Source organism: Musa acuminata, chromosome BXJ3-8, assembly GCF_036884655.1.
Source record: "Musa acuminata AAA Group cultivar baxijiao chromosome BXJ3-8, Cavendish_Baxijiao_AAA, whole genome shotgun sequence".
Taxonomy (NCBI): domain Eukaryota; kingdom Viridiplantae; phylum Streptophyta; class Magnoliopsida; order Zingiberales; family Musaceae; genus Musa; species Musa acuminata.
The window spans coordinates 29,767,332-29,785,112 of NC_088356.1; the positions used below are offsets into that span (position 1 = coordinate 29,767,332).

Consider the following 17,781-nt stretch of genomic DNA (forward strand, 5'->3'; position numbering starts at 1 on the left):
CCCGTCGACCTCCGAAGCGATGGTTTTGGGCCTCGGAATTTGCCGTGACCGCTACGCAGTCAGTCTCGTGGGGCTCGGAGAGAGGTTTCCGGAATGGGGTCGCAATAGCGATTCCGAGTTCGTTCGACAAAGTCACGATGGTTTCGGCGCGCGCTTGCCGTGTCCGGTAATGGCGATTCCGAGATCCGACAATGGCGATTCCGAGATCGTTCGACAGGTTTAAAGGCTCCGTACGCCGTCCGCGACGTGCACAAAGGCGAGGGACGACGCAAACAAAGCGACTGCGATCATACCAGCACTAAATCACCGGATCCCATCAGAACTCCGAAGTTAAGCGTGCTTGGGCGATAGTAGTACTAGGATGGGTGACCCCCTGGGAAGTCCTCTTCTTGCACTCCTTTTTGCGCCCCGAGCGACCAAAACCTCTCCCGTCGACCTCCGAGGCGATGGTTTTGGGCCTCGGAATTTGCCGTGACCGCTACGCAGTCAGTCTCGTGGGGCTCGGAGAGAGGTTTCCGGAATGGGGTCGCAATAGCGATTCCGAGTTCGTTCGACAAAGTCCCGATGGTTTCGGCGCGCGCTTGCCGTGTCCGGTAATGGCGATTCCGAGATCGTTCGACAGGTTTAGAGGCTCCATACGCCGTCCGCGACATGCACAAAGGCGAGGGACGACGCTAAAAAAGCGAGTGCGATCATACCAGCACTAAAACACCGGATCCCATCAGAACTCCGAAGTTAAGCGTGCTTGGGCGAGAGTAGTACTAGGATGGGTGACGCCTTGGGAAGTCTTCATGTTGCACTCCTTTTTGCGCCCCGAACGACCAAAACCTCTCCCGTCGACCTCCGAAGCGATGGTTTTGGGCCTCGGAATTTGCCGTGACCGCTACGCAGTCAGTCTCGTGGGGCTCGGAGAGAGGTTTCCGGAATGGGGTCGCAATAGCGATTCCAAATTCGTTCGACAAAGTCCCGATGGTTTCGGCGCGCGCTTGCCGTGTCCGGTAATGGCGATTCGGAGATCCGACAATGGCGATTCTGAGATCGTTCGAGAGGTTTAGAGGCTCCATACGCCGTCCTCGACGTGCACAAAGGCGAGGGACAAAAAAGACAAAGCCATTGGGATTATACCAGCACTAAAGCACCGGATCCCATCAGAACTCCAAAGTTAAGCGTGTTTGGGCGAGAGTAGTACTAGGATGGGTGACCCCCTGGGAAGTCCTCATGTTGCACTCCTTTTTGCGCCCCGAGCGACCAAAACCTCTCCCATCGACCTCCGAGGCGATGGTTTTGGGCCTCGAAATTTGCCGTGACCGCTACGTAGTCAGTCTCGTGGGGCTCGGAGAGAGGTTTCCGGAATGGGGTCGCAATAGCGATTCCGAGTTCGTTCGACAAAGTCCCGATGGTTTCGGCGCGCGCTTGCCGTGTCCGGTAATGGCGATTCCGAGATCGTTCGACAGGTTTAGAGGCTCCGTACGCCGTCCGAGACGTGCACAAAGGCGAGGGACGACGCAAACAAAGCCAATTGGATCATACCAGCACTAAAGCACCGGATCCCATCAGAACACCGAAGTTAAGCGTGCTTGTGCGAGAGTAGTACTAGGATGGGTGACCCCCTGGGAAGTCCTCGTGTTGCAATCCTTTTTGTGCCGCGAGCGACCAAAACCTCTCCCGTCGACCTCCGAGGCGATGGTTTTGGGCCTCGGAATTTGCCGTGACCCCTACGCAGTCAGTCTCGTGGGGCTCGGAGAGAGGTTTCCGGAATGGGGTCGCAATAGTGATTCCGAGTTCGTTCGACAAAGTCCCGATGGTTTCAGCGCGCGCTTGCCGTGTCCGGTAATGGCGATTCCGAGATCCGACAATGGCGATTCCGAGATCGTTCGACAGGTTTAGAGGCTCCGTACACCGTCCGCGACGTGCACAAAGGCGAGGGACGACGCAAACAAAGCCAATGCGATCATACCAGCACTAAAGCAATGGATCCCATCAGAACTCCGAAGTTAAGCGTGCTTGGGCGAGAGTAGTACTAGGATGGGTGACCCCCTCGGAAGTCCTCGTGTTGCACTCCTTTTTGCGCCCCGAGCGACCAAAACCTCTCCCGTCGACCTCCGAGGCGATGGTTTTGGGCCTCGGAATTTGCCGTGACCGCTATGAAGTCAGTCTCGTGGGGCTCGGAGAGAGGTTTCCGGAATGGGGTCGCAATAGCGATTCCGAGTTCGTTCGACAAAGTCCCGATGGTTTCGGCACGCGCTTGCCGTGTCCGGTAATGGCGATTCCAAGATCGTTCGACAGGTTTAGAGGCTCCATACGCCGTCCGCGACATGCACAAAGGCGAGGGACGACGCAAACAAAGGCAATTGGATCATACCAGCACTAAAGCACCAGATCCCATCAGAACTCCGAAGTTAAGCGTGCTTGGGCGAGAGTAGTACTAGGATGGGTGACCCCCTGGGAAGTCCTCGTGTTGCAATCCTTTTTGTGCCGCGAGCGACCAAAACCTCTCCCGTCGACCTCCGAGGCGATGGTTTTGGGCCTCGGAATTTGCCGTGACCGCTACGCAGTCAGTCTCGTGGGGCTCGGAGAGAGGTTTCCGGAATGGGGTCGCAATAGCGATTCCGAGTTCGTTCGACAAAGTCCCGATGGTTTCGGCGCGCGCTTGCCGTGTCCGGTAATGGCGATTCCGAGATCGTTCGACAGGTTTAGAGGCTCCATACGCCATCCGCGACATGCACAAAGGCGAGGGACGACGCTAAAAAAGCGAGTGCGATCATACCAGCACTAAAACACCGGATCCCATCAGAACTCCGAAGTTAAGCGTGCTTGGGCGAGAGTAGTACTAGGATGGGTGACGCCTTGGGAAGTCTTCATGTTGCACTCCTTTTTGCGCCCCGAACGACCAAAACCTCTCCCGTCGACCTCCGAAGCGATGGTTTTGGGCCTCGGAATTTGCCGTGACCGCTGCGCAGTCAGTCTCGTGGGGCTCGGAGAGAGGTTTCCGGAATGGGGTCGCAATAGCGATTCCAAATTCGTTCGACAAAGTCCCGATGGTTTCGGCGCGGGCTTGCCGTGTCCGGTAATGGCGATTCGGAGATCCGACAATGGCGATTCTGAGATCGTTCGAGAGGTTTAGAGGCTCCATACGCCGTCCTCGACGTGCACAAAGGCGAGGGACAAAAAAGACAAAGCCATTGGGATTATACCAGCACTAAAGCACCGGATCCCATCAGAACTCCAAAGTTAAGCGTGTTTGGGCGAGAGTAGTACTAGGATGGGTGACCCCCTGGGAAGTCCTCATGTTGCACTCCTTTTTGCGCCCCGAGCGACCAAAACCTCTCCCGTCGACCTCCGAGGCGATGGTTTTGGGCCTCGAAATTTGCCGTGACCGCTACGTAGTCAGTCTCGTGGGGCTCGGAGAGAGGTTTCCGGAATGGGGTCGCAATAGCGATTCCGAGTTCGTTCGACAAAGTCCCGATGGTTTCGGCGCGCGCTTGCCGTGTCCGGTAATGGCGATTCCGAGATCGTTCGACAGGTTTAGAGGCTCCGTACGCCGTCCGAGACGTGCACAAAGGCGAGGGACGACGCAAACAAAGCCAATTGGATCATACCAGCACTAAAGCACCGGATCCCATCAGAACTCCGAAGTTAAGCGTGCTTGGGCGAGAGTAGTACTAGGATGGGTGACCCCCTGGGAAGTCCTCGTGTTGCAATCCTTTTTGTGCCGCGAGCGACCAAAACCTCTCCCGTCGACCTCCGAGGCGATGGTTTTGGGCCTCGGAATTTGCCGTGCCCCCTACGCAGTCAGTCTCGTGGGGCTCGGAGAGAGGTTTCCGGAATGGGGTCGCAATAGTGATTCCGAGTTCGTTCGACAAAGTCCCGATGGTTTCAGCGCGCGCTTGCCGTGTCCGGTAATGGCGATTCCGAGATCCGACAATGGCGATTCCGAGATCGTTCGACAGGTTTAGAGGCTCCGTACACCGTCCGCGACGTGCACAAAGGCGAGGGACGACGCAAACAAAGCCAATGCGATCATACCAGCACTAAAGCAATGGATCCCATCAGAACTCCGAAGTTAAGCGTGCTTGGGCGAGAGTAGTACTAGGATGGGTGACCCCCTCGGAAGTCCTCGTGTTGCACTCCTTTTTGCGCCCCGAGCGACCAAAACCTCTCCCGTCGACCTCCGAGGCGATGGTTTTGGGCGTCGGAATTTTCCGTGACCGCTATGAAGTCAGTCTCGTGGGGCTCAGAGAGAGGTTTCCGGAATGGGGTCGCAATAGCGATTCCGAGTTCGTTCGACAAAGTCCCGATGGTTTCGGCGCGCGCTTGCCGTGTCCGGTAATGGCGATTCCGAGATCGTTCGACAGGTTTAGAGGCTCCGTACGCCGTCCGAGACGTGCACAAAGGCGAGGGACGACGCAAACAAAGCCAATTGGATCATACCAGCACTAAAGCACCGGATCCCATCAGAACTCCGAAGTTAAGCGTGCTTGGGCGAGAGTAGTACTAGGATGGGTGACCCCCTGGGAAGTCCTCGTGTTGCAATCCTTTTTGTGCCGCGAGCGACCAAAACCTCTCCCGTCGACCTCCGAGGCGATGGTTTTGGGCCTCGGAATTTGCCGTGACCCCTACGCAGTCAGTCTCGTGGGGCTCGGAGAGAGGTTTCCGGAATGGGGTCGCAATAGTGATTCCGAGTTCGTTCGACAAAGTCCCGATGGTTTCAGCGCGCGCTTGCCGTGTCCGGTAATGGCGATTCCGAGATCCGACAATGGCGATTCCGAGATCGTTCGACAGGTTTAGAGGCTCCGTACACCGTCCGCGACGTGCACAAAGGCGAGGGACGACGCAAACAAAGCCAATGCGATCATACCAGCACTAAAGCAATGGATCCCATCAGAACTCCGAAGTTAAGCGTGCTTGGGCGAGAGTAGTACTAGGATGGGTGACCCCCTCGGAAGTCCTCGTGTTGCACTCCTTTTTGCGCCCCGAGCGACCAAAACCTCTCCCGTCGACCTCCGAGGCGATGGTTTTGGGCCTCGGAATTTGCCGTGACCGCTATGAAGTCAGTCTCGTGGGGCTCGGAGAGAGGTTTCCGGAATGGGGTCGCAATAGCGATTCCGAGTTCGTTCGACAAAGTCCCGATGGTTTCGGCACGCGCTTGCCGTGTCCGGTAATGGCGATTCCAAGATCGTTCGACAGGTTTAGAGGCTCCATACGCCGTCCGCGACATGCACAAAGGCGAGGGACGACGCAAACAAAGGCAATTGGATCATACCAGCACTAAAGCACCGGATCCCATCAGAACTCCGAAGTTAAGCGTGCTTGGGCGAGAGTAGTACTAGGATGGGTGACCCCCTGGGAAGTCCTCGTGTTGCAATCCTTTTTGTGCCGCGAGCGACCAAAACCTCTCCCGTCGACCTCCGAGGCGATGGTTTTGGGCCTCGGAATTTGCCGTGACCGCTACGCAGTCAGTCTCGTGGGGCTCGGAGAGAGGTTTCCGGAATGGGGTCGCAATAGCGATTCCGAGTTCGTTCGACAAAGTCCCGATGGTTTCGGCGCGCGCTTGCCGTGTCCGGTAATGGCGATTCCGAGATCCGACAATGGCGATTCCGAGATCGTTCGACAGGTTTAGAGGCTCCGTACACCGTCCGCGACGTGCACAAAGGCGAGGGACGACGCAAACAAAGTGAGTGCGATCATACCAGCACTAAAGCACCGGATCCCATCAGAACTCCGAAGTTAAGCGTGCTTGGGCGAGAGTAGTACTAGGATGGGTGACCCCCTGGGAAGTCCTCGTGTTGCACTCCTTTTTGCGCCCCGAGCGACCAAAACCTCTCCCGTCGACCTCCGAGGCGATGGTTTTGGGCCTCGGAATTTGCCGTGACCGCTACGCAGTCAGTCTCGTGGGGCTCGGAGAGAGGTTTCCGGAATGGGGTCGCAATAGCGATTCCGAGTTCGTTCGACAAAGTCCCGATGGTTTCGGCGCGCGCTTGCCGTGTCCGGTAATGGCGATTCCGTGATCCGACAATGGCGATTCCGAGATCGTTCGAGAGTTTTAGAGGCTCCGTACGCCGTCCGCGACGTGCACAAAGGCGAGGGACGACGCAAACAAAGCGAGTGCGATCATACCAGCACTAAAGCAACGGATCCCATCAGAACTCCGAAGTTAAGCGTGCTTGGGCGAGAGTAGTACTAGGATGGGTGACCCCCTGGGAAGTCCTCGTGTTGCACTCCTTTTTGCGCCCCGAGCGACCAAAACCTCTCCCGTCGACCTCCGAGGCGATGGTTTTGGGCCTCGGAATTTGCCGTGACCGCTACGCAGTCAGTCTCGTGGGGCTCAGAGCGAGGTTTCCGGAATGGGGTCGCAATAGCGATTCCGAGTTCGTTCGACAAAGTCCCGATGGTTTCGGCGCGCGCTTGCTTTGTCCGGTAATGGCGATTTCGAGATCCGACAATGGTGATTCCGAGATCGTTCGACAGGTTTAGAGGCTCCGTACGCCGTCCGCGACGTGCACAAAGGCGAGGGACGACGCAAACAAAGCGAGTGCGATCATACCAGCACTAAAGCAACGGATCCCATCAGAACTCCGAAGTTAAGCGTGCCTGGGCGAGAGTAGTACTAGGATGGGTGACACCCTGGGAAGTCCTCGTGTTGCACTCCTTTTTGCGCCCCGAGCGACCAAAACCTCTCCCGTCGACCTCCGAGGCGATGGTTTTGGGCCTCGGAATTTGCCGTGACCGCTACGCAGTCAGTCTCGTGGGGCTCGGAGAGAGGTTTCCGGAATGGGGTCGCAATAGCGATTCCGAGTTCGTTCGACAAAGTCCCGATGGTTTCGGCGCGCGCTTGCCGTGTCCGGTAATGGCGATTCCGAGATCCGACAATGGCGATTCCGAGATCGTTCGACAGGTTTAGAGACTCCGTACACCGTCCGCGACGTGCACAAAGGCGAGGGACGACGCAAACAAAGTGAGTGCGATCATACCAGCACTAAAGCACCGGATCCCATCAGAACTCCGAAGTTAAGCGTGCTTGGGCGAGAGTAGTACTAGGATGGGTGACCCCTTGGGAAGTCCTCGTGTTGCACTCCTTTTTGCGCCCCGAGCGACCAAAACCTCTCCCGTCGACCTCCGAGGCGATGGTTTTGGGCCTCGGAATTTGCCGTGACCGCTACGCAGTCAGTCTCGTGGGGCTCGGAGCGAGGTTTCCGCAATGGGGTCGCAATACCGATTCCGAGTTCGTTTGACAAAGTCCCGATGGTTTCGGCGCGCGCTTGCCGTGTCCGGTAATGGCGATTCCGAGATCCGACAATGGCGATTCCGAGATCGTTCGACAGGTTTAGAGGCTCCGTACGCCGTCCGCGACGTGCACAAAGGCGAGGGACGACGCAAACAAAGTGAGTGTAATCATACCAGCACTAAAGCACCGGATCCCATCAGAACTCCGAAGTTAAGCGTGCTTGGGCGAGAGTAGTACTAGGATGGGTGACCCCCTGGGAAGTCCTCGTGTTGCACTCCTTTTTGCGCCCCGAGCGACCAAAACCTCTCCCGTCGACCTCCGAGGCGATGGTTTTGGGCCTCGGAATTTGCCGTGACCGCTACGCAGTCAGTCTCGTGGGGCTCGGAGCGAGGTTTCCGGAATGGGGTCGCAATAGCGATTCCGAGTTCGTTCGACAAAGTCCCGATGGTTTCGGCGCGCGCTTGCCGTGTCCGGTAATGGCGATTCCGAGATCCGACAATGGCGATTCCGAGATCGTTCGACAGGTTTAGAGGCTCCGTACGCCGTCCGCGACGTGCACAAAGGCGAGGGACGACGCAAACAAAGCGAGTGCGATCATACCAGCACTAAAGCACCGGATCCCATCAGAACTCCGAAGCTAAGCGTGCTTGGGCGAGAGTAGTACTAGGATGGGTGACCCCCTGGGAAGTCCTCGTGTTGCACTCCTTTTTGCGCCCCGAGCGACCAAAACCTCTCCCGTCGACCTCCGAGGCGATGGTTTTGGGCCTCGGAATTTGCCGTGACCGCTACGCTGTCAGTCTCGTGGGGCTCGGAGCGAGGTTTCCGGAATGGGGTCGCAATAGCGATTCCGAGTTCGTTCGACGAAGTCCCGATGGTTTCGGCGCGCGCTTGCCGTGTCCGGTAATGGCGATTCCGAGATCCGACAATGGCGATTCCGAGATCGTTCGAGTGTTTTAGAGGCTCCGTACACCGTCCGCGACGTGCACAAAGGCGAGGGACGACGCAAACAAAGTGAGTGCGATCATACCAGCACTAAAGCAACGGATCCCATCAGAACTTCGAAGTTAAGCGTGCTTGGGCGAGAGTAGTACTAGGATGGGTGACCCCCTGGGAAGTCCTCGTGTTGCACTCCTTTTTGCGCCCCGAGCGACCAAAACCTCTCCCGTCGACCTCCGAGGCGATGGTTTTGGGCCTCGGAATTTGCCGTGACCGCTACGCAGTCAGTCTCGTGGGGCTCAGAGCGAGGTTTCCGGAATGGGGTCGCAATAGCGATTCCGAGTTCGTTCGACAAAGTCCCGATGGTTTCGGCGCGCGCTTGCCGTGTCCGGTAATGGCGATTCCGAGATCCGACAATGGCGATTCCGAGATCGTTCGACAGGTTTAGAGGCTCCGTACGCCGTCCGCGACGTGCACAAAGGCGAGGGACGACGCAAACAAAGCGAGTGCGATCATACCAGCACTAAAGCACCGGATCCCATCAGAACTCCGAAGCTAAGCGTGCTTGGGCGAGAGTAGCACTAGGATGGGTGACCCCCTGGGAAGTCCTCGTGTTGCACTCCTTTTTGCGCCCCGAGCGACCAAAACCTCTCCCGTCGACCTCCGAGGCGATAGTTTTGGGCCTCGGAATTTGCCGTGACCGCTACGCAGTAAGTCTCGTGGGGCTTGGAGCGAGGTTTCCGGAATGGGGTCGCAATAGCGATTCCGAGTTCGTTCGACAAAGTCCCGATGGTTTCGGCGCGCGCTTGCCGTGTCCGGTAATGGCGATTCCGAGATCCGACAATGGCGATTCCGAGATCGTTCGAGAGTTTTAGAGGCTCCGTACACCGTCCGCGACGTGCACAAAGGCGAGGGACGACGCAAACAAAGCGAGTGCGATCATACCAGCACTAAAGCAACGGATCCCATCAGAACTCCGAAGTTAAGCGCGCTTGGGCGAGAGTAGTACTAGGATGGGTGACCCCCTGGGATGTCCTCGTGTTGCACTCCTTTTTGCGCCCCGAGCGACCAAAACCTCTCCCGTCGACCTCCGAGGCGATGGTTTTGGGCCTCGGAATTTGCCGTGACCGCTACGCAGTCAGTCTCGTGGGGCTCGGAGAGAGGTTTCCGGAATGGGGTCGCAATAGCGATTCCGAGTTCGTTCGACAAAGTCCCGATGGTTTCGGCGCGCGCTTGCCGTGTCCGGTAATGGCGATTCCGAGATCCGACAATGGCGATTCCGAGATCGTTCGACAGGTTTAGAGGCTCCGTACACCGTCCGCGACGTGCACAAAGGCGAGGGACGACGCAAACAAAGTGAGTGCGATCATACCAGCAGTAAAGCACCGGATCCCATCAGAACTCCGAAGTTAAGCGTGCTTGGGCGAGAGTAGTACTAGGATGGGTGACCCCCTGGGAAGTCCTCGTGTTGCACTCCTTTTTGCGCCCCGAGCGACCAAAACCTCTCCCGTCGACCTCCGAGGCGATGGTTTTGGGCCTCAGAATTTGCCGTGACCGCTACGCAGTCAGTCTCGTGGGGCTCGGAGCGAGGTTTCCGCAATGGGGTCGCAATACCGATTCCGAGTTCGTTCGACAAAGTCCCGATCGTTTCGGCGCGCGCTTGCCATGTCCGATAATGGCGATTCCGAGATCCGACAATGGCGATTCCGAGATCGTTCGACAGGTTTAGAGGCTCCGTACGCCGTCCGCGACGTGCACAAAGGCGAGGGACGACGCAAACAAAGCGAGTGCGATCATACCAGCACTAAAGCACCGGATCCCATCAGAACTCCGAAGCTAAGCGTGCTTGGGCGAGAGTAGTACTAGGATGGGTGACCCCCTGGGAAGTCCTCGTGTTGCACTCCTTTTTGCGCCCCGAGCGACCAAAACCTCTCCCGTCGACCTCCGAGGCGATGGTTTTGGGCCTCGGAATTTGCCGTGACCGCTACGCTGTCAGTCTCGTGGGGCTCGGAGCGAGGTTTCCGGAATGGGGTCGCAATAGCGATTCCGAGTTCGTTCGACAAAGTCCCGATGGTTTCGGCGCGCGCTTGCCGTGTCCGGTAATGGCGATTCCGAGATCCGACAATGGCGATTCCGAGATCGTTCGAGAGTTTTAGAGGCTCCGTACACCGTCCGCGACGTGCACAAAGGCGAGGGACGACGCAAACAAAGCGAGTTCGATCATACCAGCACTAAAGCAACGGATCCCATCAGAACTCCGAAGTTAAGCGCGCTTGGGCGAGAGTAGTACTAGGATGGGTGACCCCCTGGGAAGTCCTCGTGTTGCACTCCTTTTTGCGCCCCGAGCGACCAAAACCTCTCCCGTCGACCTCCGAGGCGATGGTTTTGGGCCTCGGAATTTGCCGTGACCGCTACGCAGTCAGTCTCGTGGGGCTCGGAGCGAGGTTTCCGGAATGGGGTCGCAATAGCGATTCCGAGTTCGTTCGACAAAGTCCCGATGGTTTCGGCGCGCGCTTGCCGTGTCCGGTAATGGCGATTCCGAGATCCGACAATGGCGATTCCGAGATCGTTCGACAGGTTTAGAGGCTCCGTACGCCGTCCGCGACGTGCACAAAGGCGAGGGACGACGCAAACAAAGCGAGTGCGATCATACCAGCACTAAAGCACCGGATCCCATCAGAACTCCGAAGCTAAGCATGCTTGGGCGAGAGTAGTACTAGGATGGGTGACCCCCTGGGAAGTCCTCGTGTTGCACTCCTTTTTGCGCCCCGAGCGACCAAAACCTCTCCCGTCGACCTCCGAGGCGATGGTTTTGGGCCTCGGAATTTGCCGTGACCGCTACGCAGTCAGTCTCGTGGGGCTCGGAGCGAGGTTTCCGGAATGGGGTCGCAATAGCGATTCCGAGTTCGTTCGACAAAGTCCCGATGGTTTCGGCGCGCGCTTGCCGTGTCCGGTAATGGCGATTCCGAGATCCGACAATGGCGATTCCGAGATCGTTCGAGAGTTTTAGAGGCTCCGTACACCGTCCGCGACGTGCACAAAGGCGAGGGACGACGCAAACAAAGCGAGTGCGATCATACCAGCACTAAAGCAACGGATCCCATCAGAACTCCGAAGTTAAGCGTGCTTGGGCGAGAGTAGTACTAGGATGGGTGACCCCCTGGGAAGTCCTCGTGTTGCACTCCTTTTTGCGCCCCGAGCGACCAAAACCTCTCCCGTCGACCTCCGAGGCGATGGTTTTGGGCCTCAGAATTTGCCGTGACCGCTACGCAGTCAGTCTCGTGGGGCTCGGAGCGAGGTTTCCGCAATGGGGTCGCAATACCGATTCCGAGTTCGTTCGACAAAGTCCCGATCGTTTCGGCGCGCGCTTGCCGTGTCCGGTAATGGCGATTCCGAGATCCGACAATGGCGATTCCGAGATCGTTCGACAGGTTTAGAGGCTCCGTACGCCGTCCGCGACGTGCACAAAGGCGAGGGACGACGCAAACAAAGCGAGTGCGATCATACCAGCACTAAAGCACCGGATCCCATCAGAACTCCGAAGCTAAGCGTGCTTGGGCGAGAGTAGTACTAGGATGGGTGACCCCCTGGGAAGTCCTCGTGTTGCACTCCTTTTTGCGCCCCGAGCGACCAAAACCTCTCCCGTCGACCTCCGAGGCGATGGTTTTGGGCCTCGGAATTTGCCGTGACCGCTACGCAGTCAGTCTCGTGGGGCTCGGAGCGAGGTTTCCGGAATGGGGTCGCAATAGCGATTCCGAGTTCGTTCGACAAAGTCCCGATGGTTTCGGCGCGCGCTTGCCGTGTCCGGTAATGGCGATTCCGAGATCCGACAATGGCGATTCCGAGATCGTTCGAGAGTTTTAGAGGCTCCGTACACCGTCCGCGACGTGCACAAAGGCGAGGGACGACGCAAACAAAGCGAGTTCGATCATACCAGCACTAAAGCAACGGATCCCATCAGAACTCCGAAGTTAAGCGTGCTTGGGCGAGAGTAGTACTAGGATGGGTGACCCCCTGGGAAGTCCTCGTGTTGCACTCCTTTTTGCGCCCCGAGCGACCAAAACCTCTCCCGTCGACCTCCGAGGCGATGGTTTTGGGCCTCGGAATTTGCCGTGACCGCTACGCAGTCAGTCTCGTGGGGCTCGGAGCGAGGTTTCCGGAATGGGGTCGCAATAGCGATTCCGAGTTCGTTCGACAAAGTCCCGATGGTTTCGGCGCGCGCTTGCCGTGTCCGGTAATGGCGATTCCGAGATCCGACAATGGCGATTCCGAGATCGTTCGACAGGTTTAGAGGCTCCGTACGCCGTCCGCGACGTGCACAAAGGCGAGGGACGACGCAAACAAAGCGAGTGCGATCATACCAGCACTAAAGCACCGGATCCCATCAGAACTCCGAAGCTAAGCGTGCTTGGGCGAGAGTAGTACTAGGATGGGTGACCCCCTGGGAAGTCCTCGTGTTGCACTCCTTTTTGCGCCCCGAGCGACCAAAACCTCTCCCGTCGACCTCCGAGGCGATGGTTTTGGGCCTCGGAATTTGCCGTGACCGCTACGCAGTCAGTCTCGTGGGGCTCGGAGCGAGGTTTCCGGAATGGGGTCGCAATAGCGATTCCGAGTTCGTTCGACAAAGTCCCGATGGTTTCGGCGCGCGCTTGCCGTGTCCGGTAATGGCGATTCCGAGATCCGACAATGGCGATTCCGAGATCGTTCGAGAGTTTTAGAGGCTCCGTACACCGTCCGCGACGTGCACAAAGGCGAGGGACGACGCAAACAAAGCGAGTGCGATCATACCAGCACTAAAGCAACGGATCCCATCAGAACTCCGAAGTTAAGCGTGCTTGGGCGAGAGTAGTACTAGGATGGGTGACCCCCTGGGAAGTCCTCGTGTTGCACTCCTTTTTGCGCCCCGAGCGACCAAAACCTCTCCCGTCGACCTCCGAGGCGATGGTTTTGGGCCTCGGAATTTGCCGTGACCGCTACGCAGTCAGTCTCGTGGGGCTCGGAGCGAGGTTTCCGGAATGGGGTCGCAATAGCGATTCCGAGTTCGTTCGACAAAGTCCCGATGGTTTCGGCGCGCGCTTGCCGTGTCCGGTAATGGCGATTCCGAGATCCGACAATGGCGATTCCGAGATCGTTCGAGAGTTTTAGAGGCTCCGTACACCGTCCGCGACGTGCACAAAGGCGAGGGACGACGCAAACAAAGCGAGTGCGATCATACCAGCACTAAAGCAACGGATCCCATCAGAACTCCGAAGTTAAGCGTGCTTGGGCGAGAGTAGTACTAGGATGGGTGACCCCCTGTGAAGTCCTCGTGTTGCACTCCTTTTTGCGCCCCGAGCGACCAAAACCTCTCCCGTCGACCTCCGAGGCGATGGTTTTGGGCCTCGGAATTTGCCGTGACCGCTACGCAGTCAGTCTCGTGGGGCTCGGAGAGAGGTTTCCGGAATGGGGTCGCAATAGCGATTCCGAGTTCGTTCGACAAAGTCCCGATGGTTTCGGCGCGCGCTTGCCGTGTCCGGTAATGGCGATTCCGAGATCGTTCGACAGGTTTAGAGGCTCCATACGCCGTCCGCGACATGCAAAAAGGCGAGGGACGACGCAAAAAAAGCGAGTGCGATCATACCAGCACTAAAGCACCGGATCCCATCAGAACTCCGAAGTTAAGCGTGCTTGGGCGAGAGTAGTACTAGGATGGGTGACGCCCTGGGAAGTCTTCATGTTGCACTCCTTTTTGCGCCCCGAACGACCAAAACCTCTCCCGTCGACCTCCGAAGCGATGGTTTTGGTCCTCGGAATTTGCCGTGACCGTTACGCAGTCAGTCTCGTGGGGCTCGGAGAGAGGTTTCCGGAATGGGGTCGCAATAGCGATTCCAAATTCGTTCGACAAAGTCCCGATGGTTTCGGCGCGCGCTTGCCGTGTCCAGTAATGGCGATTCGGAGATCCGACAATGGCGATTCTGAGATCGTTCGAGAGGTTTAGAGGCTCCATACGCCGTCCTCGACGTGCACAAAGCCGAGGGACAACAAAGACAAAACCATTGCGATTATACCAGCACTAAAGCACCGGATCCCATCAGAACTCCGAAGTTAAGCGTGTTTGGGCGAGAGTAGTACTAGGATGGGTGACCCCATGGGAAGTCCTCATGTTGCACTCCTTTTTGCGCCCCGAGCGACCAAAACCTCTCCCGTCGACCTCCGAGGCGATGGTTTTGGGCCTCGAAATTTGCCGTGACCGCTACGCTGTCAGTCTCGTGGGGCTCGGAGCGAGGTTTCCGGAATGGGGTCGCAATAGCGATTCCGAGTTCGTTCGACAAAGTCCCGATGGTTTCGGCGCGCGCTTGCCGTGTCCGGTAATGGCGATTCCGAGATCCGACAATGGCGATTCCGAGATCGTTCGACAGGTTTAGAGGCTCCGTACGCCGTCCGCGACGTGCACAAAGGCGAGGGACGACGCAAACAAAGCGAGTGCGATCATACCAGCACTAAAGCACCGGATCCCATCAGAACTCCGAAGCTAAGCGTGCTTGGGCGAGAGTAGTACTAGGATGGGTGACGCCCTGGGAAGTCTTCATGTTGCACTCCTTTTTGCGCCCCGAACGACCAAAACCTCTCCCGTCGACCTCCGAAGCGATGGTTTTGGGCCTCGGAATTTGCCGTGACCGTTACGCAGTCAGTCTCGTGGGGCTCGGAGCGAGGTTTCCGGAATGGGGTCGCAATAGCGATTCCGAGTTCGTTCGACAAAGTCCCGATGGTTTCGGCGCGCGCTTGCCGTGTCCGGTAATGGCGATTCCGAGATCCGACAATGGCGATTCCGAGATCGTTCGAGAGTTTTAGAGGCTCCGTACACCGTCCGCGACGTGCACAAAGGCGAGGGACGACGCAAACAAAGCGAGTGCGATCATACCAGCACTAAAGCAACGGATCCCATCAGAACTCCGAAGTTAAGCGTGCTTGGGCGAGAGTAGTACTAGGATGGGTGACCCCCTGGGAAGTCCTCGTGTTGCACTCCTTTTTGCGCCCCGAGCGACCAAAACCTCTCCCGTCGACCTCCGAGGCGATGGTTTTGGGCCTCGGAATTTGCCGTGACCGCTACGCAGTCAGTCTCGTGGGGCTCGGAGAGAGGTTTCCGGAATGGGGTCGCAATAGCGATTCCGAGTTCGTTCGACAAAGTCCCGATGGTTTCGGCGCGCGCTTGCCGTGTCCGGTATTGGCGATTCCGAGATCCGACAATGGCGATTCCGAGATCGTTCGACAGGTTTAGAGGCTCCGTACACCGTCCGCGACGTGCACAAAGGCGAGGGACGACGCAAACAAAGTGAGTGCGATCATACCAGCACTAAAGCACCGGATCCCATCAGAACTCCGAAGTTAAGCGTGCTTGGGCGAGAGTAGTACTAGGATGGGTGACCCCCTGGGAAGTCCTCGTGTTGCACTCCTTTTTGCGCCCCGAGCGACCAAAACCTCTCCCGTCGACCTCCGAGGCGATGGTTTTGGGCCTCGGAATTTGCCGTGACCGCTACGCAGTCAGTCTCGTGGGGCTCGGAGCGAGGTTTCCGGAATGGGGTCGCAATAGCGATTCCGAGTTCGTTCGACAAAGTCCCGATGGTTTCGGCGCGCGCTTGCCGTGTCCGGTAATGGCGATTCCGAGATCGTTCGACAGGTTTAGAGGCTCCGTACGCCGTCCGCGACGTGCACAAAGGCGAGGGACGACGCAAACAAAGCGAGTGCGATCATACCAGCACTAAAGCACCGGATCCCATCAGAACTCCGAAGCTAAGCGTGCTTGGGCGAGAGTAGTACTAGGATGGGTGACCCCCTGGGAAGTCCTCGTGTTGCACTCCTTTTTGCGCCCCGAGCGACCAAAACCTCTCCCGTCGACCTCCGAGGCGATGGTTTTGGGCCTCGGAATTTGCCGTGACCGCTACGCAGTCAGTCTCGTGGGGCTCGGAGCGAGGTTTCCGGAATGGGGTCGCAATAGCGATTCCGAGTTCGTTCGACAAAGTCCCGATGGTTTCGGCGCGCGCTTGCCGTGTCCGGTAATGGCGATTCCGAGATCCGACAATGGCGATTCCGAGATCGTTCGAGAGTTTTAGAGGCTCCGTACACCGTCCGCGACGTGCACAAAGGCGAGGGACGACGCAAAAAAAGCGAGTGCGATCATACCAGCACTAAAGCAACGGATCCCATCAAAACTCCGAAGTTAAGCGTGCTTGGGCGAGAGTAGTACTAGGATGGGTGACCCCCTGGGAAGTCCTCGTGTTGCACTCCTTTTTGCGCCCCGAGCGACCAAAACCTCTCCCGTCGACCTCCGAGGCGATGGTTTTGGGCCTCGGAATTTGCCGTGACCGCTACGCAGTCAGTCTCGTGGGGCTCGGAGCGAGGTTTCCGGAATGGGGTCGCAATAGCGATTCCGAGTTCGTTCGACAAAGTCCCGATGGTTTCGGCGCGCGCTTGCCGTGTCCGGTAATGGCGATTCCGAGATCCGACAATGGCGATTCCGAGATCGTTCGAGAGTTTTAGAGGCTCCGTACACCGTCCGCGACGTGCACAAAGGCGAGGGACGACGCAAACAAAGCGAGTGCGATCATACCAGCACTAAAGCAACGGATCCCATCAGAACTCCGAAGTTAAGCGTGCTTGGGCGAGAGTAGTACTAGGATGGGTGACCCCCTGGGAAGTCCTCGTGTTGCACTCCTTTTTGCGCCCCGAGCGACCAAAACCTCTCCCGTCGACCTCCGAGGCGATGGTTTTGGGCCTCGGAATTTGCCGTGACCGCTACGCAGTCAGTCTCGTGGGGCTCGGAGAGAGGTTTCCGGAATGGGGTCGCAATAGCGATTCCAAGTTCGTTCGACAAAGTCCCGATGGTTTCGGCGCGCGCTTGCCGTGTCCGGTAATGGCGATTCCGTGATCGTTCGACAGGTTTAGAGGCTCCATACGCCGTCCGCGACATGCACAAAGGCGAGGGACGACGCAAAAAAAGCGAGTGCGATCATACCAGCACTAAAGCACCGGATCCCATCAGAACTCCGAAGTTAAGCGTGCTTGGGCGAGAGTAGTACTAGGATGGGTGACGCCCTGGGAAGTCTTCATGTTGCACTCCTTTTTGCGCCCCGAACGACCAAAACCTCTCCCGTCGACCTCCGAAGCGATGGTTTTGGGCCTCGGAATTTGCCGTGACCGTTACGCAGTCAGTCTCGTGGGGCTCGGAGAGAGGTTTCCGGAATGGGGTCGCAATAGCGATTCCAAATTCGTTCGACAAAGTCCTGATGGTTTCGGCGCGCGCTTGCCGTGTCCAGTAATGGCGATTCGGAGATCCGACAATGGCGATTCTGAGATCGTTCGAGAGGTTTAGAGGCTCCATACGCCGTCCTCGACGTGCACAAAGCCGAGGGACAACAAAGACAAAACCATTGCGATTATACCAGCACTAAAGCACCGGATCCCATCAGAACTCCGAAGTTAAGCGTGTTTGGGCGAGAGTAGTACTTGGATGGGTGACCCCATGGGAAGTCCTCATGTTGCACTCCTTTTTGCGCCCCGAGCGACCAAAACCTCTCCCGTCGACCTCCGAGGCGATGGTTTTGGGCCTCGAAATTTGCCGTGACCACTACGCTGTCAGTCTC

At 57.5% G+C, this 17,781-nt stretch overlaps 42 non-coding genes across 42 annotated transcripts; all 42 read left to right on the forward strand.

The window, feature by feature from the left end:
- Positions 1 to 279: 279 nt before the first annotated feature.
- Positions 280 to 398, forward strand: LOC135647703 (5S ribosomal RNA). Its single transcript, XR_010500435.1, has one exon. It is a non-coding gene; the product is annotated as a 5S ribosomal RNA (ribosomal RNA).
- A 286-nt stretch (positions 399 to 684) lies between these two features.
- On the forward strand, positions 685 to 803 carry LOC135647593 (5S ribosomal RNA). Its single transcript, XR_010500328.1, has one exon. It is a non-coding gene; the product is annotated as a 5S ribosomal RNA (ribosomal RNA).
- A 308-nt stretch (positions 804 to 1,111) lies between these two features.
- On the forward strand, positions 1,112 to 1,230 carry LOC135647723 (5S ribosomal RNA). The gene has a single exon (XR_010500452.1). It is a non-coding gene; the product is annotated as a 5S ribosomal RNA (ribosomal RNA).
- A 287-nt stretch (positions 1,231 to 1,517) lies between these two features.
- LOC135647741 (5S ribosomal RNA) lies at positions 1,518 to 1,635 on the forward strand. The gene has a single exon (XR_010500469.1). It is a non-coding gene; the product is annotated as a 5S ribosomal RNA (ribosomal RNA).
- A 308-nt stretch (positions 1,636 to 1,943) lies between these two features.
- LOC135647630 (5S ribosomal RNA) lies at positions 1,944 to 2,062 on the forward strand. Its single transcript, XR_010500364.1, has one exon. It is a non-coding gene; the product is annotated as a 5S ribosomal RNA (ribosomal RNA).
- A 287-nt stretch (positions 2,063 to 2,349) lies between these two features.
- On the forward strand, positions 2,350 to 2,467 carry LOC135647616 (5S ribosomal RNA). Its single transcript, XR_010500350.1, has one exon. It is a non-coding gene; the product is annotated as a 5S ribosomal RNA (ribosomal RNA).
- Positions 2,468 to 2,753: 286 nt separating this feature from the next.
- LOC135647595 (5S ribosomal RNA) lies at positions 2,754 to 2,872 on the forward strand. The gene has a single exon (XR_010500330.1). It is a non-coding gene; the product is annotated as a 5S ribosomal RNA (ribosomal RNA).
- A 308-nt stretch (positions 2,873 to 3,180) lies between these two features.
- Positions 3,181 to 3,299, forward strand: LOC135647724 (5S ribosomal RNA). The gene has a single exon (XR_010500453.1). It is a non-coding gene; the product is annotated as a 5S ribosomal RNA (ribosomal RNA).
- Positions 3,300 to 3,586: 287 nt separating this feature from the next.
- LOC135647536 (5S ribosomal RNA) lies at positions 3,587 to 3,704 on the forward strand. Its single transcript, XR_010500273.1, has one exon. It is a non-coding gene; the product is annotated as a 5S ribosomal RNA (ribosomal RNA).
- Positions 3,705 to 4,012: 308 nt separating this feature from the next.
- On the forward strand, positions 4,013 to 4,131 carry LOC135647631 (5S ribosomal RNA). The gene has a single exon (XR_010500365.1). It is a non-coding gene; the product is annotated as a 5S ribosomal RNA (ribosomal RNA).
- A 287-nt stretch (positions 4,132 to 4,418) lies between these two features.
- LOC135647537 (5S ribosomal RNA) lies at positions 4,419 to 4,536 on the forward strand. The gene has a single exon (XR_010500274.1). It is a non-coding gene; the product is annotated as a 5S ribosomal RNA (ribosomal RNA).
- A 308-nt stretch (positions 4,537 to 4,844) lies between these two features.
- LOC135647632 (5S ribosomal RNA) lies at positions 4,845 to 4,963 on the forward strand. Its single transcript, XR_010500366.1, has one exon. It is a non-coding gene; the product is annotated as a 5S ribosomal RNA (ribosomal RNA).
- Positions 4,964 to 5,250: 287 nt separating this feature from the next.
- LOC135647538 (5S ribosomal RNA) lies at positions 5,251 to 5,368 on the forward strand. The gene has a single exon (XR_010500275.1). It is a non-coding gene; the product is annotated as a 5S ribosomal RNA (ribosomal RNA).
- Positions 5,369 to 5,676: 308 nt separating this feature from the next.
- LOC135648045 (5S ribosomal RNA) lies at positions 5,677 to 5,795 on the forward strand. Its single transcript, XR_010500738.1, has one exon. It is a non-coding gene; the product is annotated as a 5S ribosomal RNA (ribosomal RNA).
- Positions 5,796 to 6,103: 308 nt separating this feature from the next.
- Positions 6,104 to 6,222, forward strand: LOC135646461 (5S ribosomal RNA). The gene has a single exon (XR_010499210.1). It is a non-coding gene; the product is annotated as a 5S ribosomal RNA (ribosomal RNA).
- Positions 6,223 to 6,530: 308 nt separating this feature from the next.
- On the forward strand, positions 6,531 to 6,649 carry LOC135647490 (5S ribosomal RNA). Its single transcript, XR_010500227.1, has one exon. It is a non-coding gene; the product is annotated as a 5S ribosomal RNA (ribosomal RNA).
- Positions 6,650 to 6,957: 308 nt separating this feature from the next.
- LOC135648046 (5S ribosomal RNA) lies at positions 6,958 to 7,076 on the forward strand. Its single transcript, XR_010500739.1, has one exon. It is a non-coding gene; the product is annotated as a 5S ribosomal RNA (ribosomal RNA).
- A 308-nt stretch (positions 7,077 to 7,384) lies between these two features.
- LOC135648126 (5S ribosomal RNA) lies at positions 7,385 to 7,503 on the forward strand. The gene has a single exon (XR_010500816.1). It is a non-coding gene; the product is annotated as a 5S ribosomal RNA (ribosomal RNA).
- Positions 7,504 to 7,811: 308 nt separating this feature from the next.
- LOC135648054 (5S ribosomal RNA) lies at positions 7,812 to 7,930 on the forward strand. The gene has a single exon (XR_010500747.1). It is a non-coding gene; the product is annotated as a 5S ribosomal RNA (ribosomal RNA).
- A 308-nt stretch (positions 7,931 to 8,238) lies between these two features.
- LOC135647232 (5S ribosomal RNA) lies at positions 8,239 to 8,357 on the forward strand. Its single transcript, XR_010499973.1, has one exon. It is a non-coding gene; the product is annotated as a 5S ribosomal RNA (ribosomal RNA).
- A 308-nt stretch (positions 8,358 to 8,665) lies between these two features.
- LOC135647164 (5S ribosomal RNA) lies at positions 8,666 to 8,784 on the forward strand. The gene has a single exon (XR_010499906.1). It is a non-coding gene; the product is annotated as a 5S ribosomal RNA (ribosomal RNA).
- Positions 8,785 to 9,092: 308 nt separating this feature from the next.
- Positions 9,093 to 9,211, forward strand: LOC135647554 (5S ribosomal RNA). Its single transcript, XR_010500291.1, has one exon. It is a non-coding gene; the product is annotated as a 5S ribosomal RNA (ribosomal RNA).
- A 308-nt stretch (positions 9,212 to 9,519) lies between these two features.
- Positions 9,520 to 9,638, forward strand: LOC135646524 (5S ribosomal RNA). Its single transcript, XR_010499271.1, has one exon. It is a non-coding gene; the product is annotated as a 5S ribosomal RNA (ribosomal RNA).
- A 308-nt stretch (positions 9,639 to 9,946) lies between these two features.
- Positions 9,947 to 10,065, forward strand: LOC135648055 (5S ribosomal RNA). The gene has a single exon (XR_010500748.1). It is a non-coding gene; the product is annotated as a 5S ribosomal RNA (ribosomal RNA).
- Positions 10,066 to 10,373: 308 nt separating this feature from the next.
- LOC135647574 (5S ribosomal RNA) lies at positions 10,374 to 10,492 on the forward strand. The gene has a single exon (XR_010500310.1). It is a non-coding gene; the product is annotated as a 5S ribosomal RNA (ribosomal RNA).
- Positions 10,493 to 10,800: 308 nt separating this feature from the next.
- LOC135646539 (5S ribosomal RNA) lies at positions 10,801 to 10,919 on the forward strand. Its single transcript, XR_010499286.1, has one exon. It is a non-coding gene; the product is annotated as a 5S ribosomal RNA (ribosomal RNA).
- A 308-nt stretch (positions 10,920 to 11,227) lies between these two features.
- On the forward strand, positions 11,228 to 11,346 carry LOC135646462 (5S ribosomal RNA). The gene has a single exon (XR_010499211.1). It is a non-coding gene; the product is annotated as a 5S ribosomal RNA (ribosomal RNA).
- Positions 11,347 to 11,654: 308 nt separating this feature from the next.
- LOC135648057 (5S ribosomal RNA) lies at positions 11,655 to 11,773 on the forward strand. The gene has a single exon (XR_010500750.1). It is a non-coding gene; the product is annotated as a 5S ribosomal RNA (ribosomal RNA).
- Positions 11,774 to 12,081: 308 nt separating this feature from the next.
- On the forward strand, positions 12,082 to 12,200 carry LOC135647421 (5S ribosomal RNA). Its single transcript, XR_010500160.1, has one exon. It is a non-coding gene; the product is annotated as a 5S ribosomal RNA (ribosomal RNA).
- Positions 12,201 to 12,508: 308 nt separating this feature from the next.
- LOC135648059 (5S ribosomal RNA) lies at positions 12,509 to 12,627 on the forward strand. Its single transcript, XR_010500751.1, has one exon. It is a non-coding gene; the product is annotated as a 5S ribosomal RNA (ribosomal RNA).
- A 308-nt stretch (positions 12,628 to 12,935) lies between these two features.
- LOC135646463 (5S ribosomal RNA) lies at positions 12,936 to 13,054 on the forward strand. Its single transcript, XR_010499212.1, has one exon. It is a non-coding gene; the product is annotated as a 5S ribosomal RNA (ribosomal RNA).
- Positions 13,055 to 13,362: 308 nt separating this feature from the next.
- On the forward strand, positions 13,363 to 13,481 carry LOC135647145 (5S ribosomal RNA). Its single transcript, XR_010499888.1, has one exon. It is a non-coding gene; the product is annotated as a 5S ribosomal RNA (ribosomal RNA).
- Positions 13,482 to 13,767: 286 nt separating this feature from the next.
- Positions 13,768 to 13,886, forward strand: LOC135647564 (5S ribosomal RNA). Its single transcript, XR_010500300.1, has one exon. It is a non-coding gene; the product is annotated as a 5S ribosomal RNA (ribosomal RNA).
- A 308-nt stretch (positions 13,887 to 14,194) lies between these two features.
- On the forward strand, positions 14,195 to 14,313 carry LOC135647643 (5S ribosomal RNA). Its single transcript, XR_010500377.1, has one exon. It is a non-coding gene; the product is annotated as a 5S ribosomal RNA (ribosomal RNA).
- A 308-nt stretch (positions 14,314 to 14,621) lies between these two features.
- Positions 14,622 to 14,740, forward strand: LOC135647590 (5S ribosomal RNA). The gene has a single exon (XR_010500325.1). It is a non-coding gene; the product is annotated as a 5S ribosomal RNA (ribosomal RNA).
- A 308-nt stretch (positions 14,741 to 15,048) lies between these two features.
- Positions 15,049 to 15,167, forward strand: LOC135646464 (5S ribosomal RNA). Its single transcript, XR_010499213.1, has one exon. It is a non-coding gene; the product is annotated as a 5S ribosomal RNA (ribosomal RNA).
- A 308-nt stretch (positions 15,168 to 15,475) lies between these two features.
- On the forward strand, positions 15,476 to 15,594 carry LOC135648056 (5S ribosomal RNA). The gene has a single exon (XR_010500749.1). It is a non-coding gene; the product is annotated as a 5S ribosomal RNA (ribosomal RNA).
- Positions 15,595 to 15,880: 286 nt separating this feature from the next.
- LOC135648060 (5S ribosomal RNA) lies at positions 15,881 to 15,999 on the forward strand. Its single transcript, XR_010500752.1, has one exon. It is a non-coding gene; the product is annotated as a 5S ribosomal RNA (ribosomal RNA).
- Positions 16,000 to 16,307: 308 nt separating this feature from the next.
- LOC135647364 (5S ribosomal RNA) lies at positions 16,308 to 16,426 on the forward strand. The gene has a single exon (XR_010500103.1). It is a non-coding gene; the product is annotated as a 5S ribosomal RNA (ribosomal RNA).
- Positions 16,427 to 16,734: 308 nt separating this feature from the next.
- Positions 16,735 to 16,853, forward strand: LOC135646466 (5S ribosomal RNA). Its single transcript, XR_010499215.1, has one exon. It is a non-coding gene; the product is annotated as a 5S ribosomal RNA (ribosomal RNA).
- A 286-nt stretch (positions 16,854 to 17,139) lies between these two features.
- On the forward strand, positions 17,140 to 17,258 carry LOC135647566 (5S ribosomal RNA). Its single transcript, XR_010500302.1, has one exon. It is a non-coding gene; the product is annotated as a 5S ribosomal RNA (ribosomal RNA).
- A 308-nt stretch (positions 17,259 to 17,566) lies between these two features.
- LOC135647650 (5S ribosomal RNA) lies at positions 17,567 to 17,685 on the forward strand. Its single transcript, XR_010500384.1, has one exon. It is a non-coding gene; the product is annotated as a 5S ribosomal RNA (ribosomal RNA).
- Positions 17,686 to 17,781: the final 96 nt, after the last annotated feature.